Source organism: Ovis canadensis, chromosome 15 (assembly GCF_042477335.2).
Source record: "Ovis canadensis isolate MfBH-ARS-UI-01 breed Bighorn chromosome 15, ARS-UI_OviCan_v2, whole genome shotgun sequence".
NCBI lineage: Eukaryota > Metazoa > Chordata > Mammalia > Artiodactyla > Bovidae > Ovis > Ovis canadensis.
Window position 1 is genome coordinate 61,929,501 of NC_091259.1, and position 18,075 is coordinate 61,947,575.

General features: G+C 47.8%; 1 pseudogene; it reads left to right on the forward strand.

Annotated features, from left to right (window-relative positions):
• Positions 1–1,318: 1,318 nt before the first annotated feature.
• LOC138420188 (2-acylglycerol O-acyltransferase 2-like) lies at positions 1,319–16,372 on the forward strand (annotated as a pseudogene).
• The last annotated feature ends 1,703 nt before the right edge of the window (positions 16,373–18,075 follow it).

Sequence of the window (18,075 nt, forward strand, 5' to 3'; positions counted from 1 at the left end):
TCACATCCCCTCCAAACCTCAGTTTTGCTATCAGAGAAACAAGTATCACAACATGCACCTTGCATCTTGGAGTGAAATAGATATAATGTGATAATTAGCCATTCTGTGGAGAAGGCAATGGCACCCCACTCCAGTACTCTTGCCTGGAAAATCCCATGGATGGAGGAGCCTGGTAGGCTGCAGTCCATGGGGTCGCTAAGAGTCAGACATGACTGAACGACTTCACTTTCACTTTTCACTTTCATGCATTGGAGAAGGAAATGGCAACCCACTCCAGTGTTCTTGCCTGGAGAATCCCAGGGACAGGGGAGCCTGGTGGGCTGCCATCTATGGGGTCACACAGAGTCGGACATGACTGAAACGACTTAGCAGCAGCAGCAGCCATTATGAATCTTGTGAGGAATGGTCATAAATGTGCCCAACCTCTCACAATGGCCTGTTCTGACTGATGACATGAGTGCTCTAGGGTCCCAAGAGATGGGGGGAATCAAGAACAGTGGGGTTGAGAGGGGGAGTGATAGCTTCCACCCATGAAGAGGGAGGTAGTGGCAGGTGGGTGGGGCAATGAAGGAAGGCCAGGTTTGCCAAGGAGAGAAGCTCCCTGCAGGTTTCCTTTGCTGGCAATGAACCACTGCAGACCTTAGTATCTGAAGGCAGCAAGGATTTATTAGGTCCACACTTTTGTGGGTGGCTGGGTGGTCCTTCTAAGAGTTCCTGCCCTCCCACTTGCTTTGTCTGAGGACCTGCTGATCTCTTTCTCAGGATGCTCCGTCTCCTCAATTTAGTCAATCAAGGTAATCTCCTTCTTTATCATATCAGCTCTGTCCCTCCCTCCATCCTGAATCCCTCCCTTCCAACTCATTGTCCTGATCACTGTCAGCTACTCACTTTGTGGGTTAGCTTAGGGTGAAAGGGCCATGAGCATTAATGGATGAGTCAACTATGTCCCAAGGAGGCTGGGAGCAACTGAGGGTTCCTGCTCAGCTCACTCATGAGGAGGTAGCCGACCTGTTCTACTGTAGGGGGATAGTCTCAGAGCCTTGAGTAGGGCTAGACAACCCACACCCAAGCTCACCCATGAAACTTCTGGCAGAAGGCTTTAGAGCCCTGCTGGTGGGCTTGTCGATTAGCCTGGCTGTTGCCACTTACCAGACTTCTCCAGAGCAAGCCAGTCACAAAAGAGAGAGAGACAGACAGAGAGATGGAGAGAGCGCCATGTATCTTCTGCTACCTAAACTCTGAGTCACTCACCATCAAGTCTACCTTATTCTATTGGTTGGATACAAGGCCCTAAGCCCAGGTCACACTCAGTAGGAGGATGTGGCACCTGGTGGTGATCACTGGAGGCATCTTGCAGGTGCTGCCACAGCCACAGTCTCTGAGCCCTCAGAGACTGAACTTGGCAAGCCCTGTGCTTCAGATGCTGCAGGAGGCAGTCTACCTGGAGGACACAGGCTGAGATGCCCACACAGCAGGGCCCCAGGTGAGGCAAAGCTGTGAGCCCAGGTCAGAGTTGGGAATCATGGCTGTGAGCCCAGCCCTCGCTGGGATGGAGTCCAAGGTGCCATCAGACTGAGGGCAACTGGCTGGGGGATAAAGGGTAAGAAGAGACTGGTAGAGCCAGAGGGAAAGGGATCCCCTTCATTTACCACAACCTTGGAGCCACGCAAAGAGGGAGAAAGAAGGCATGATCTTACAGGAGGGCTGCCCAGATATGTTCCCAAATAGGAATATTTGCTCTGGACTTTGTATGAACAGAAGTGCCCTTTTATGTGTTAAGGACCGATACTGGGCTGTTTGTTAAGCAGTTGACCTCCCCGTGAATACAGAGAGCCAGAAGCTGCACAGCAAGGGTCCAATACTACACCATACCTGCTCCCTGACACCTTCTCAGGGCCTCAGCCTGCCCAAAGTGACTTGCCCTTGTGAGAAGATCTCCCACCAGCACACAGACTGACTCACCCAGCCCGAGGAGCGCAGGAGCTGTCAGATGTGGTAGAGAGACTTAGAGGCTGTCAGGGTTGGCCAGAGCTAGAGTTTCCTCCTGAAATCAGGCTGCCCTTTGACCTGGAACAAGTCTCAGACATCATTTCTCACAAAAGATAAAGGGCCTACTGGGGCCTAGCCTGGTAATGACAAAGGCCTAGCCTAGCCAGACTGCTGGATGGTGACCACAAGTGAGACAGAGGTCAGCCAGCACAGCTCCGCCAGCAGCCAAGTGGTCCAGCCAAGCCTCACCCTCTCAGGGGGACTGGGCTTTGCTAGGGATCAGGAGGAGGCAGAGATGGGAACATGGGAGCTGCTGAGGGAGCAAAGGAGGGAGAGGGCAGAGCACATGTAGGTGAGACTTCCTGGTGAGGGTCAGGGTCAAGGTGAGGTTTAAGGAACAAGGGGCTGAGGTTTATGCCTTTGTGCAGCAAAGTTCTATGGAGATAGAGAGGGACAGGGCAGACAGGGACACTGAGGATGCCTGGCCTTCTGTCTGGGGGGCTACTGTCCAGTTCAGGGGTTAGGAATTGACTCCCACCCCCCAGGTAGGGAGGAGGCCTTGGAGGTGCTTGAGCTGGAGCGTGTCATGGACCAGATGGAGGGGCAGCGATGCCTCAGGCTGGATTGAGCATCTGTCTTAGTGACCCCACAGCAGGACAGAGTCAGCTCCCTGAGCCACTATCTAAGAATCTGCTACATGCTGGGCTCTGGGTGGATGCTGCACACACAATATCTCAGTGTAACTGACAGTGACCTCTTCATGCAGATGAAGTCCATACCTAGAATGCTGGTCCAGCTGCCTGCGCAGGCGTCCTGCTCTCACCCTGCCTACTGTGGCCTCAAACTCTGGAGAACCGCACACTGAAAACAGCAACGGCACCAGCTGTAGCCACAGGCTCCCAACACCGCCTGTGCTGTGTGCACACACAGCTCTCTTTCCCTCCTGTCTGCACCTATGACAGCTTCATCCCTAAATGAGGGCACAACCAATGCCAGCTCTTCCTTATCCCTTCTGTTCGTAAATGCTTGGAAATGGATTTAAAAGACCTGAGAAGGTTTGTGTCAATCACCAGCTTAGTTTGGACTTTTCTTAGATTTATGTCTTCCCCTCACTCTCGGCCAGAGAGCTAACCTGAGTGTTTCCTTCTTCAACAAGTTGAACAGGTGCCACGAAAGTCATGTTATATCCCCAGTGAGAGAATGGATAGAAATAGATGGGCAGGAAAATTCCTTTTCTCAGCTATTTTAAAAGGGGCCTTGAATAGAACAAAACATCATCAAAGCCTGGTCTTATCAGTAAATATCAGTATAAAGGATCAAAAGGGCCACCTCCCTCAAATAGTGTTAAAAATGTCTGATGTTCTTGTTGGAGTTGCCCTAGTTAGTGGGCATATCACCTCAATATGTTGTGGTACAGGTCCAGATTTTGGTATTATTTCTTTTTTTCTAACCCACCATCGACTTTTCTTTGCTGTTGTTTAGTCACTAAGTCATGTCCAACTCTTTGCAATGTAGCCCACCAGGCTCTTTTGTCCATGGGATTCCCCAGGCCAAGATACTGAACTTGGTTGCCATTTCCTTCTCCAGAGGCTCTTCTTGACCAAGGGATCAATCTTGTGTCTTCTGCATTGGCCAGTGGAATATTTACCCCTGAGCCACCAGGAAGCCATCTATTTGTAAAATACAACATAAATTACCCAGAAATGAAGAAAAGAAAGAAAACAAGTTCAATCCAATTTTAAATTATTAGTTTAATTACACATAGAACTACAGCGCCACGTTGCTCTAAGGTTTCTGAGCAGTTACTCTTAAACTCTGTACTTATCTTGTCGGGAACCAGTAACAGGCAGCTTGTGGACACAGGCAGGTCCTCAGACCACACGGGAGCCTTTCTGCCCCAGGAAGTATGGTGCTGCCTGGTTGTTGGCCTGAGAGGAGATTGTGAGGTGAGACGCACAGAAACCCTGGTGGACTGCTGAGTGCTGTACACGGGTCACTAGGGGCTGTGTCTCTCCCTGATACCTGGTAGGATGAGGGGCTCTGGGAAGGGAAGGACTTTTCTGAAGTCACACAGCTGGAAAGTGGCCAGTGCAGGACTAGTCTCAGCTCTCATTAGGGCTCTTCCATTCTGCCTTGAGTGTGGACCCTGGATAACCCCTCCCAGATGCACCTTCAAGGAAGGAGGGATGGTCCCACCTGCAGAGCTGCCTGCACAGAGGCAACTGATCCTAAGACAGATTCAGGTGGGATGTCAGCCTCGGCCACTTTAGCCCAATTCAGGACCACTCTGATGGGCCATTTTGGTTTGCATTTGCCCTCTGCCCAATTCCACTGTCTTCCTTCTTCATAAACTTTTCACACAATGGAAATGCAATGAATAAAGTCATGGTCATCATTCGTGATGTTAAATGGAAATCAAGACCCCCAACTTGATATCTCTAACACCAGCAAATAAAATGTCTGAATTCACCAAGGAGGAGACATGATCTGCATCCACGGGACACTGATATATCCTGGGTGAGATGTAAATTGGTGCTGCTGTTTTGGGAAAGCCCGACACCACTACTCTGTAGCTTGTGCAGTCAGGTAGCCTTAGACCCAGGCGTCCTCTGGCTGTTGAGACTGTAGCAGGGAGAAAGGGCACAGAGACTTGGACCAGTGAGAACACTGGTGTCAGTGATAATCAAAGAGGCTGGCTGTGGGGATGGGACACAGCTTTCCCATGCAAGAGATACTTAAATCACAAAGACTAGAACACAAACTTATCATAAAATGATATTCAAATGAACAGTGAACATTTTTTTTCACAGAAACTTTTTAATGCTCAACTCTTGGCACTATGCATGGGAACAGTATGTTTATTAAGTCCAAGAGAAAAGAAAATTCACTGACAGAATGAAACATTCAAATATCTTCTTTTAAAATTTAGAAGTACTTTAATTGTAGACAGATTCAGGTAGAGCAGAATTCTAATCCAGATCCTCCCAAATTAAGTTTCTATCTTTCAGAAAAGTCTCTTCTTGACAGAATTGCTTTTCCTGTAATCTTAGTAGGTTCTGGAGCTGCTCACTGCAGTGTTCACTCAACCCCAACAATTGCCCATGACCAGCTAAGTGGACAACCATACCATGAAGCCTCCAGTGCTACTTTGCACCTGTGCAGAGGATCTCTAACACATGATTTCTGATTCCAATGAGACAGCTATCACTGAGAAGGGCAGCAATTTCATCAGATACTGACTGAAGCTTATTTGGGAGGGAGAGAATTGATCCATAACCTCTCTACTCATAGGCCTTTTTGTTCTATTCTGAAGATGTGTATTTTCCAGTCCATATAGTAACTTCAAACTTGGCCTGAAGTTGATGAAGGAACAACCTGCTGGACAATCCCCAGCAGAGAGCCAAGGATGGGGGCTGCCATGTTGTCCTGGCCCATTAAATATTTTTAAATGTTCTCAACCTCCATTAAGCATTAAGAAACCACTGTTAAACCCAGTGAAGTACATGAGGAACCCCAGACAGAGCAGTGTAAGTGCAGTTTCCTAACCAGTTGACTACCAGCGTAATTTATAATGTCTTTGGAAAACTCTATGGCTAGGTGGAGACTGTAGCAAGGGCAGGTGAGAGGAAGTCTAGTTCAGTTTTAGGTTGTGCTGGAGGTGCTGAGGAAACTAGCAGAGAGGATGTCAAGTACCCACCTACAAAGTTAAGTCTGGAGCCTGGGAGAAGTCAGGCTGGAGAAGCAGTTTGGAAGATTCCAAGGCCATGAGCCTGGATAAGGTCTCTGCAGGAGAGAGGGTGGAGAGAAGAGGGAGGGTCCAGGGACAGAGGGGGCAGGAGGATCCTCAAACACTTAGTCTGTTGAAGGATAAGAGCCACCTTGGAGACCCATGAGTAGCCAGAGGGGCAGGAGGCAAACCAGGAGATGGTGGTGTCCACAGGCTAAATGGTTTCAAGGAGGAGGGAGGGAACAGCTGTGTCTGAGGCTGCTGAGAGGTCAAGATGAGAGCTGAGAACCACTGGATTCAGCAGCATGGAGACCACTGGTGAACTTGTCAAGGGCAATTCCGCAGGACAATGATATCTGAAGTCTGGAGGAGGGAGGACAGAATGGGAGGGGAAGGTGTTTAATGCTGATGGCTCTTTCTTGAGTTGTGCTGTGCAGGTGAGCTGAGGAATAGGGCAGGTGATGGAGGAGATGGTGGGTCTGATGGATGTTTATATGGGAGCTGGTACTGCTTATTTGTAAAGGGGAACAGTGGACCTGGCAAGCGAAAGGAGACAATTGCTGCAGCCAAGTAGTTCTGTAAGTGAAAAGAGGGCAGGATTGCCCTATTCTTGCTGCTTCACTTGCCAAGTAATGGGCAAGATTTGAGCAAAGGTGATCTGGCAGATATTGTATTGCCTGAGGAGTAAACCGTACTTCTCTTCCCCCATACTCAGTTAGGTTCTGACCAGGTGCTTTTAAAGATTTCTCCTAAGAAACTTGTTCCTGTGATGACACCTTACGGTTGGCTGGTAACCCACCCCCATCCCCCACAAGTGCTTAGAAAACTGCTGGCAGCAATGAACTGCTGGCAGAGGTGTCTCAGACCACAGCAGAGCTCAGAGGAGCTTCCTGAGACAGCAGATCAACAGCACGGTGGAGTTCGCCCCCTTGTTTGTGCCTTGGGAACGCAGGCTGCAAACATTCATGGTCCTGCAGTGGGTCAGCTGTTTCCTGGCCATGGGTAAGGTGAGCTGGTTTGGAAACTGGTAACCTTGAACACCTGTCACTTCTGGGGCACACAGTGCATTGATGGGAAAAAAACACAGATCCTAAATGGCTTGCTAGCTCAGCACCTGGGGATCACGGGGATGAAGGACATCCTGCTCAGATGGCCATTTGGAGCTTTTCCAGAAGGAGTGTGTATGACTATCTGTGTCCACCCTCAGCCCAGCCTGGTCCCTGGGACCATCAGGAACAGCACAGGGAGGTCTAGTAGCCCCGAGCCTGGAGCTACAGTAAGGGCAGCTGAGAGATGGAAGGTGAGCCCACCAGTGCCAGAAACAAGAGGTTGTACCTTGTCCCTTATCCTGAGGGCAAAGGGCAGCCCCAGGAGGGCTTTAGGTACTGGAGTGACATGGTCCAATCTGTGTCTGACAGGCTGCAATTGAGGGATCTCAATTGTGTTGTGGTGTCTGGGGGAGGCAGATGACAGGGAGAAGTTGTTACTAAATCAGATTTGGGCCTGCTTTCCTAAGCACAGTAAAGCTCGTATACTGGTACTTGGTTGAGATAAAAATTTTTAGAAAGTGCAGTGTTTATTGCAGGAGCCAAGAAAGGAGTCTAAGTATGTATGGCTCAAAATTACAGAAATCCCCCTCCCCGTCACGGATTTCAGGGAATGGTGTCTAGAGACTGGGTGAGGTAGAGTTTCTGGGCACATGATCAGCTCCTAGACAATTGTCTGATTGCTTGGTGGTGAGGTAACTGGGAGCCAACATCATCAACCTTCTGGTTTCCCCCAATCTGAGGTCTACAGGCTGGTGAGCAACTTCCTCTACCTAGTGGGGGTTCAGTATCTGCAAAACAGCTCAAAGATGGGGCTCAGAATATTATCTATAACCCTTGAGGAGTTACTAAAATTTCTTGATTTATTGAATAAGTAAAACTATTATTATCAGTATTTCCTCTTGTGGACTTTTTTCTTTCTTTCTGTGTTTATCATTTTTCTGGTTCATTTTATCCTTTAGAAATTGAGGAAAGCTTATGAGGCCACAGTATTTCTACAAATAAGGGGCAGACCGAGGATATGAGAGGTCTTTTCTAGGAAGGCTGCATAGGTCCTGCTCAGGTACAAGGTCACAGTTTCCAACAGGGGCCACAACATAAGTCTATGGGCCCAATACAGCCCCCTGATTGTTTTTGCATTTGTACAGCCCAAAAGTCAAGAATGGTTTTTACAGTTTAAATGCTTGAAATAATTTTGTATCTATATAATATCCTCCTAGTTGCCTCTTGAGCCTCACATTCTGACTTATGGCTCTGAATTCTGAAAAGATTCCTTACCCTGATATAGGGAGGCAAGCGGTAGATAGAGAGATAAGACCACTTTTCAAAGATACTTAAGAGATTGTCCATGGGCAAAATGTACAGACTGGCAAGAAAGCAAGGGCTTGCCATGGGCCATAGATGTAGTGAACAGCTGGCTCATGCTGGCCATACAGCAGGCCTTTGGGGAGGGGCAAAGAAGTGACCAGAAAGGCCAACAGGGACCTGTCACCACGGACTCAGGTCCCAGACAAATACTTCCTAGTGGGTTACTTGTATACTCTGTTCTTTTTTCTTTAATTCACACACTCACATAGAAACGTAAGTGCCTTTCAAACAGGCGGTCTTGTTCTCATCTGCATCTCTAGCTCCTTGAAGAGCTGGTGTTGGTGTATGTTTGTTAAATGAAAGAATGTTGGGAGCATAATGGAGCCAAAATAGTAGAACTGAATGCCAGGTCCCATCCTACTAGCTTTCTGGGTGATCTAGCCAACTTGGCTACACTCTCCAGGTCTTGGTAAAATGGGGTTTTGCTTTTTTCTTTCTAGGTGTTATAAGGAGAAAGAAGGGAGCGTCCTTTCTCAGGGACTGGAAATACTCCCAAGTTTGGCATTGCCTGCTGACAGGAGTTAAAACGTGAGTCCAGGGTGAGGTATACTGTGGGGTGAGGAGAGTTCTTTTGGTTAAGTGGGAATGCAAGCATTTTTAAAATATTTTTTTTCTGAGTGAAAAATGAACCCATGCTATTATTATTCATTCAAACAGAATATGTATTCTAAAAATGCATCCAGGGAAAAGTGAATCCTACCCCGCAGAGAGCCACTATGAACAACTTGGGTTTTATTCTCTAGACCAGACATGGGAGTTCTCATTTCATGGGTACAGAGGTTCAGTTTGGGAAGATGAAAAGAGTTCCAGAGATGAAGGATGGTGATTGTTACACAGCAATATGATGAATTAATGCCATCAACAATACACTAAAAATCATTTCAGGTATATGCCCAGGAGTAGGAATGCTGAGTCTTATGGTAGCTCTATTTTTGGTTTCATAAGGTATCTCCATTTAGTTCTCTATAGTGCCCTTATCAAGAAAACCATAATACAAAAAGATCCAAGCACCACAATGTACTTTGCAGCCCTATTTACAATAACTAAGACATGGAAACAATCTAAATGTCCAAGGACAGAGGAATGGATATAAATGGAATATTACCCAGTCATTAAAAAGAACAAATGATGCCATTGTAGCAACATGGATGGACCTAGAAATTGTCATAGTGAATGAAGTAAGTCAGACACAAAAACACAAATATTGTATGATATCACTTATATGTAGTATCAAAAAAGGGTACAAATAAATTTATTTATTTACAAAGCATATGGACATTGAAAACAAATTTATGGTTACCAGAGGACCAGGAGGGAAGGAAAAATTGAGGGATTTGGATTGACATATACACACTACGTCTTGCCTGGAAAATTGCATGGACAGAGGAGCCTTGTAGGCTACAGTCCATGGGGTCGCAAGGAGTTGGACACTACTGAGTGACTTTACTTCATACACACTACTATCTATAAAATAGATAACTAATAAAATCTCTAGAGAGCATAGGAAACTCCACTCAAGATGCTTTAATGGTTTATATGGAAAAAGAACCAAAAAAAAGTGTGGCTATATGTATATGTATAACTCATTTAATTTCCTGTACACCTGAAATGAACATAATATTGTGAATTAACTATAATATAAATTTTATAAAAGATAATAAAATAAAAAATATTTTGATACATGTTATGTTTAACATAGGTTTTACTGCCCTAAAACTTGAAAAGACAATACAAAGTGCATCAAACACAGCCTTGAAATCAGCACTATGAGCGCAGGTATATCTGTGTGTTGTTTACGGTTGTAGCACTAGCATTTGGCATGTTGTGTGTGCTCTGAATAAAGTGAGCCTCTGTGAGCCCTAACCTACTTTGGCTTATGCATTTTATTACTATTCAGACTGGGTCAAAAGTCCCCTCCCGCTGGTAGTCAGCCATGAATGACAGGCCCAGTTTATGCAACTTTCAAATGCAATACAAGTGGAAGCTGACCTTTAAGAGTTTGAGCATATGGATTCATGGAGGGAAAGGAATGGAGAGGACACAATATTCTCTAAGAATAAAGTCATTGGCATCAGATTAAAGACAGCCCTACAGACCACCTGAACCTGAGTCAAAGCCAGGATTAGCCTGTGAAAAGGAACTCAGAATCCTAAGACTGGGAGGAATTGTTCATCGGGCCTGTCCTAGCCCTTCTGCACTCCTGACGGACAGGCCAGACATAGACTGCCCTCTTTCTTGCTCCCTCCTTCAGCAGGAAATGGCCTGGCAGCAGAGCAAAGAACTGAACAAAAGCTAAAGTTGTATCAGGGAGTTGTATCCACACTGAGCAGCTTAGCGTGGCCAGAACAAGATGTGTGTGTGGTAAGTGAGGCTGGAGCAAGAGGGAGATCAAGTTAGCAGTGGGGGCGTTGAAGTCAGGCTAAGCTGCTTGAGCTGAGCTTCAAAGTTATGAGAAGTCATGTGGGGACTTCAGCTAAAGGGGAGACATGTCTATGGAATATAGGATTTATCTATGGAAAGATGGGCTGAGGTCAACAGGAAGAGGGCTAGGTAGAAAGCTTCTTCATTCACAGAACGCATACTAGAAAGATTTCATCCTGTCACATCGCTACCAGGCATTTATTGAGCACCTGGTGAATACAGACTACTGAATAGGGCAGAGATGGCAGTAGAGGGAGAAGACTGAAAGGAACGAGGTGTCTGGGAAAAAGCGTAGTGGGGAAAGAGTCAGTTTGAAGTTAGGTCTACCTGGCTTCAAACCCAGTCTCCCAGTGTGACACAAGACAGGTTCATTTCTTCTTCCTTTAAGGCAGAGTAGGCTGACCCTTCCTCTTGGGGCGAGGCCTGGACAGGACTGTGCTGCTAGTGCTGGGCAAATGGGGAGAGCTCGTGACTTCATACCTCTGATCACTAATGCTCCTGCCTCCCTCCCCCCGCGCTGTCTGCTATGTGGTCTTCATAGGCCTCCTGTTTGCAAGATTCTGGATCTTCAGTATCCTGTATGCGATCTGGTGGTATGTGGATCGAGCCAAGCCTTGGCAGGGGGGCAGGCAGAGTGATGTGCTAAGGCACCGGGTCATATGGAGGTACATGAAGGACTGTTTCCCCATCTCGGTGAGTAATGGGGCTGGTTGTGTTGTGGCCAGGATGGAAGTCCCCAAGTGTCCACTGGAAAGCGTGTTCCTGTGTACAGTGAGCAGAATACTGGGCTGGGAGGCAGGAGACAGACTTTTACCACTCTGTGACCTGAGAATAGTCGGTTTCTCTCTGGGTATGGTGTCCCATGTATAGAAACATGGAGCAAATATGAAGATTGATGTATGAAAGAGATTTGAAGGTTCTGTGGGCCATTTAGTATGGCACATATGTGTATCTTAGCACAGAGGTGTAAAGCCTTCAGTAGTGCAAGGCAGGGACAGGCCCTCATCTGGAGGCAGGCACTGTTTTGGACACCTGCAGAGGGCGGGCAGTACCACCAAGTGTCCAGTAGAGGCAGAGATGACATGCACTCTGACCTCCCTGTCCTACACTGAGGCCTGAAAGGGGGCTACGGTAGGCAGATTCTGGACTCTGTCACCCCTCAGGAGAACATCCAAGTCATCCACACCCCCTTACAGAGCAGGCCCTGCAGGAATTTTAGCATGGCAGGAGGTAGGGCAGCCAGGGAGAGAGTCTGCTCTCTACTGAAAACAAGTGCACAACCTTAAAGTTGTGAGGGGTTTTGTCCTAAGATGTTACTGAGGACTGTCGTCAGCAGATAGCCCCTCAGCAACCTCGGAGGAGCTGTTCTGAAAGGTAACGGAGGGGTCAGGACTTATGGTTTTCGCTGGAGGAAAAAAAAAAACCCACCTATGTAGACAAACATCAAAATATTACTGCCAGTCACAAAAAGCAGACAACTCAAGTTATTGATTTTCATGTTTTTTCTGTGTATGGGGAGATGCAAAATCTGGGCTCACTGCAATCATTCCTTTGATGTTCGTCCTCACTCACTGTGACCAGTATCCTTTATTCTTCCATCCTGAATTCCTTTCAAGAACCATTGTTGGTGGCAGCTACAGTGGCTGCTGGCTTGAAGGCAGGCAAGCAACATTCCTTGTCTTAGCCACTCTGCTGGGCCTACTCCACATCACAAACCTTTGCACTGTGATTCTATGAGCTACTACCTAATGGTAGAGTTTCTAGTGAAATTAGCAGACTACGTCTGAGCACTAGAACTTTCTAAACACACCCTATGGGCTTCCTGAAGAGCTAATGGAGAATCAGGCACTGTTTCCCCTAGGACAAGCTGCTTCCACCTCAGGCTGAAGATCAGTCAGGATCTGGGTTTCTCTGTGAAGATTTCATTATCCTGGAGCAGTAGTGTCTGCACAGACCAAGCCCTGAGCAAGGGTACAGTGCTGTGGGCAGGCTGTGACCTGGTGTCAGGAAGTACTGCAGACTTGGCAGGATGCCTCCCTGGCCCCTCCCCACCCACACCTGTGGGCATCACCAGGACTTCATGCCCCTCCTCCTGGCACTCTCTTCCCTGCACCCTGGGGTCTCTTACACTGAGTCACAGGAACTCAGGGGTCAGCCCTGACCCGGGACAGAGCTCCAGCTGCCATAGTCCTTGAAGAGATGCTCACTCCCTCCTGTGATGGCTCCTTTATTCTGGGCAGGCTCTGCCTGGGATAAGGTTTCCCTTCATGTAGGACAGGGGCTTGTGTCCCAGTCACCCTGCTAGGAGTGCTATCTCTACCTTGGGCAGGGGCCTTCCTTATCTGATGGGCTGTATCGGCTTCATCCATTCATGGGTCTGTTCTCTCCCTCTTCATCCAATGGTCTCCCAGAGCATCTCCTCTGCTCCAGGCCTGCACCAGGGATGAGGATCCTCAGATAGGCCATCTCTCATTTCAGGACACTCACATGGGGGTGTGATAGCACTTGGGGACACATAGAAGAGGTCAGCACAGACAGTTAGCAGAGACTGGGAAGGGCATGAGGTGCAGCCCCGATTCACCAGGCTGCTGTCCCTGCAGCTGGTCAAGACTGCCAACCTGGACCCCTCCCGGAACTACCTCACTGGTTTCCACCCTCATGGGATCGGGGTGATTGGAGCTTTTACCAACCTGTGCACTGAGAGCACTGGGTTCTCCTCAGTTTTCCTAGGCATCTGCTCGCATCTGATGATGCTAAACTTGTGGTTCTGGGTCCCTGTCTTCAAGGGATTACATCATGTCCATGGGTGAATCTTTCCAAATCTAGCCAGCACGAGAAGGTGAGGGCTGGAGACATGGAGAAAGGATTTCAGGGAGGGCTTCTAAGATTTCTATACTTCCTGCAAGAACATGTGCAGTGGAGAAGGAGGCTAGACATAAGGAAGCATTTCCCACAGCTCTGTGCCCAGCAATGACCTTAGTGAGGGCTTGGGAAGAAGGGAATGATTTAGTCCCAGCCCTCAGGGAACTCCCAGCTGCAGGAGGAGGGTGAGTGGAGACCTGCCACACGTGCCGCACAGTCTCTCCCTGTTACCCCATACCTTACCACCTTCCTCTCTCCCCAGGGCTGGTCTCAGCAGACAAGGAGAGTGCTGCTCACATTCTGAGCAGGAAAGAAAGCATCAATCTGCTGTCCATCCTTGTTGGGGGCGTCCAGGAGGCACTGAACGCCAGGCCTGGGGCCTACAAGCTGGTGCTGCTGAACCGCAAGGGCTTCATCAGGCTTGACCTGATGCACGGCTATTGGGGAGAGGGCTCTAAGTTCAGCTGGAGGTTGGCAAGGATTGTGTTTTTGTGGGATACACCAGAGATTAAGGCAGATTCTATTTTGGCAGGTAGATTCTCAATCCATTGACACTGAAGAGTCTATCTTGGTGATCGATGTTTTGTCTCATTCGCAAATACCCAGAGAAGATTCTAGAAGGGAGTTTGGTGATTAAAGGGAATAAGTGTCAAAGGTCATATTGTTGAAAGCTTCCATTACATCTGAGTCAAAGGGACTTGGACAATAAAGTTTGAGACATAGCTTAGAGCTGTTCTCCTAAAGCATCTGTGAAGAATACAAGGTAGCTGGGGCAGAAGAGATTTTTCAGAAAATTTGCAGATATTTTCTATCTAGGAGGATTCTCTGCAGCATTCTGGACTCCCTGTCATGTTACAACAGCCAGACAGTGGCCCTGAGGCAGGCCAGGTCCCAAGGCTGTGGCAGGTCTGGGAGACACCCGAGGCCTCCTACTTTTGGCTGAGGGCTCTGTCCTTTGTTCCAGTTCCTGCTCACTAGGTCCCTTCAGTAGGGTAAGGTACCAGTTTGTGCCTTCTTGCCCCTCCAGACGCCCTCTCTCCTGTCTCCCTCTACGGCTGCTCTGATGCCAATCTTCTCCTTTGGGGAGAATGACATCTATGAGCAGGTTGAGAATTCTCCTGGTTCCTGGTTGCGGTGGTTTCAGGACCGACCTCACAAGAGCACTAGAGGCTCCATCCCGCTCTTCTATAGCCGTGGAGTCTTCCAGTTCAGCTTTGGTCTTATGCCCTGCCACCGACCCATCACCACTGTGGGTGAGCGTAGACCTGGGCTGGGAGGGGAAGGGCTATTGTGTTAGAGGCCTGGGCTTGTGCTGCAAGGACACGTGGACATAGAGCAGTACACCCTTGATTTTGTGGCGCACAAATTCTAGAGTGTGAAACACACACAGGTAAGTAACCGTATGAAAGGCAGTCTAGAATGAGAAGAGTAACAGGGGCATGAAGACCAGTAGCCTCTACTGATTACTGAGTCCCTGCAGTGTGTCAGGCACTGCACTGGCTCCTTACATGCAGCGGCTTAGTTTTCCCAACAACTTGTGAGGAGGGACTCTCATCCCCATTTTATTGATTGCAAACACAGACCCACAGAAGGTAATCACTTCCAAGAGATCAGCCTGCCCTTGGTAACAAAATTGAGGTTTGATAAGGGTATTTGCCTTTTTATTATGCAAGACAAGAGGGTTTAATTCTGACCACAGGGTCTAATGACAGTAACTGGAGAAGGTGGATACAAGACCATGGCAGTTCTGTTAGAATTGTATGTAAAGGAGAAATCAGCAGTCTCTAAAGGAGAGCCAGAGGGATTTCCTTGTAAATAATGGGCATGGGCTTTAGTCCATAGACTTAGCACCATCTTTCAACTATTTGCTTTCTTCTTGAATTTCAACTAGGTTCCAATGGCGGAACTAATAGAGGTGTTCATCTCGACTCACCCAGTCATTTCTTAGTTGAGTACAGGCAAGCTCCTCTCCCAGACTTTCTTTGTGTTGTGTGGTGATATTCTCATGAATGTTTATAGTGCTGTTGCCTCAGGACCTTTCCCAAGAGAAGAAGACATGGCAGCTGCTTTCTGATCCACCTCCTCCCACAGACAGTCTCTCCCAGTCATGGCATCTGAGACTCCCAAATCCACCTTTCCCTGAGGCTAAGAGCACATCCCTAGGGCTTGCAACCTGACACTGATTGTTCCTGGCTACAGGACCTTAAACAAATAACCATAAACAAGTTACTTGCTGCTGCTAAGTCACTTCAGTCGTGTCCAACTCTGTGCGACCCCAGAGACGGCAGCCCACTGGGCTCCCCTATCCCTGGGATTTTCCAGGAAAGAATACTGGAGTGGGTTGCCATTTCCTTCTCCAATGCATGAAAGTGAAAAGTGAAAGTGAAGTCGCTCAGTCGTGTCTGACTCTTAGCGACCCCATGGACTGCAGCCCACCAGGCTCCTCCGTCCATGGGATTTTCCAGGCAAGAGTACTGGAGTGGGGTGCCATTGCCTTCTCCAAACAAGTTACTTAACCTCCCTGAACCTCATTTCTTCAGCAGTCAAACAGGAATAATAACAGGTTCTGACATCCTAGGATTGTTAGAATGACAGAAGAGATAATGCATGCAAATGCCTGCTGACTGTATAGTTGATATATCAGAATCTTGGAGTTGTTAACATCGTAGAATCTATGACTCAAAAATAGAATTGAAAGAGAGGGAGAAAGAATGTTTACCTGCTCAGATGACCATTGTGGTGGGAACACCCTGTGCCTTCAGTGGTTCCTGCTCTGGGCCACCACTCACCTCTGTGTCTTGTAGTGGAGAAGCCCATTGAGGTGCAGAAGACACTGCATCGCTCCCAGGAGGAGGTGGACAGGCTCCATCAGCGCTACATGCAGGAGCTGGAAAATCTCTTCGAAGCCCACAAGCTCAAGAACAATGTCTCCATAGACTAACACTTGGAATTCTGTTGAACACCTCCCTAGGGGAGGGGCTCCTCTAAAGGACAGGACTGGCATTAGGGAAGATGGAGGGAGGTGCGGTTGAAGCTGAAAAGTTAAAATTTCACATAACCTTCTGCTCCTTCTGTTGTAGCCATGCGATCCGGGAAACAAACTCACTCAGGACGATGCAGATAGTGGAGTGTAGTTTATTACACCGGCGGGCCCAAGGCAGAGTCTCTCTTAACCAAGGACCCTGACCAGCATTTGGGAAAATCTTTTATACCCCATGTGTATGTGTCTGAACCCACCACTCCAAATTCCTTGAGACTTACATAAACCAAGGAAAATACAATCCCAATAACCCCATCATTCACGTGCTATTTGCTCATGTGCTCAAACAGTCAAACAATTAGCCAATAATCAATAAACTCGAGGTTACACTCTGATAGATATAGAAAAATTTATGGCCTGTCTGGAGGAAGGGGTGATAGTGTATGTTTTCTCTTAGGCGATGAGTAACCTAGATATGATCTTCAAGGTTCCCCTGCCTTGAGGGGTCTTATTGTTCTGTTGTTGTTTTCATAGGGACTAAACACAGAGTTCAGAGTCCATTGGAAAGGTGGCTGAGCATGATCAGTGTGAACAGGCCCAAGATGTGAATTCCTTCTTCACTTCTGCCTCTGTAACTCAGCTTGCTCCTTGCAAAGTCTGAATCATGTAGGTCTCAGATAGTGGTGAAGAAGGAATTCACAGGGCCTGGACCTGGAAAATCCCATGGACGAAGGAGCCTCGTAGGCTGCAGTCCATAGGGTCACTAACAGTCAGACCCGACTGGGTGACTTCACTTTCACTTTTCACTTTCATGCATTGGAGAAGGAAATGGCAACCCACTCCAGTGTTCTTGCCTGGAGAATCCCAGGGACAGCGGAGCCTGGGGGGCTGCCATCTATGGGGTCGCACAGAGTCAGACACGACTGAAGCGACTTAGCAGTAGCATCAGCAGGACTCCATCAGAGGCCTGTTCATGCTGATCTTGCTTGGCCACCTCTCCAGCCGACTCTGGACTCCATGCTTAGTGCCTATGAAAACTACAATAGAAGGATAAGAGCCCCTCTGGACAGGGGAATCTTGAAGATCACATCCAGGTTACTCATTGCCTAAGAGAAAACATACTCTAATCACCCCTGCCTCCGGACAGGTCATAATTCTTTCTGTATCTATCAGAGTGTAACTGCAGGCTTATTGATTATTAACTGTTTGAACACCTAACACTTGATAACACTGGAATAATGGGGTTACTGTGATTGTATTTACCCTTCCTTTGTTTTAAGTTCCAAGGAAATTGGGGTGGTGGGTTCAGATACGTACACATGGGGTATAAAAGATTTTCACAAATGCTGGTCAGGGTCCTTGGCTAAGAGGAGACTCTGCCTTGGGCCTGCTGGTGTAATAAATTGCACTCCACTATCTGCATTGTCCTTCTGAGTGAGTTTGTTTCCCAGAACGTGTGGCTGTAACATTTTGGTGCATTGACTGGGAAGCTCCTAGCTTTCAGGAGACAGGTCTCATTTGAGGCCACCCCGAGGCTTTGTAGCTTGAATCTCCTAGAGTGGGGAAGGTGCCTCACCCCTCTGGAAGAATTCAGCCTCTCAAAGCCGGGTTTCTTTGCTTTGGCAGGTCGTGAACGGCAGCAAGGGAACTGAGTGCTCAGGTGGGGAGGAGCCCACCTGGTA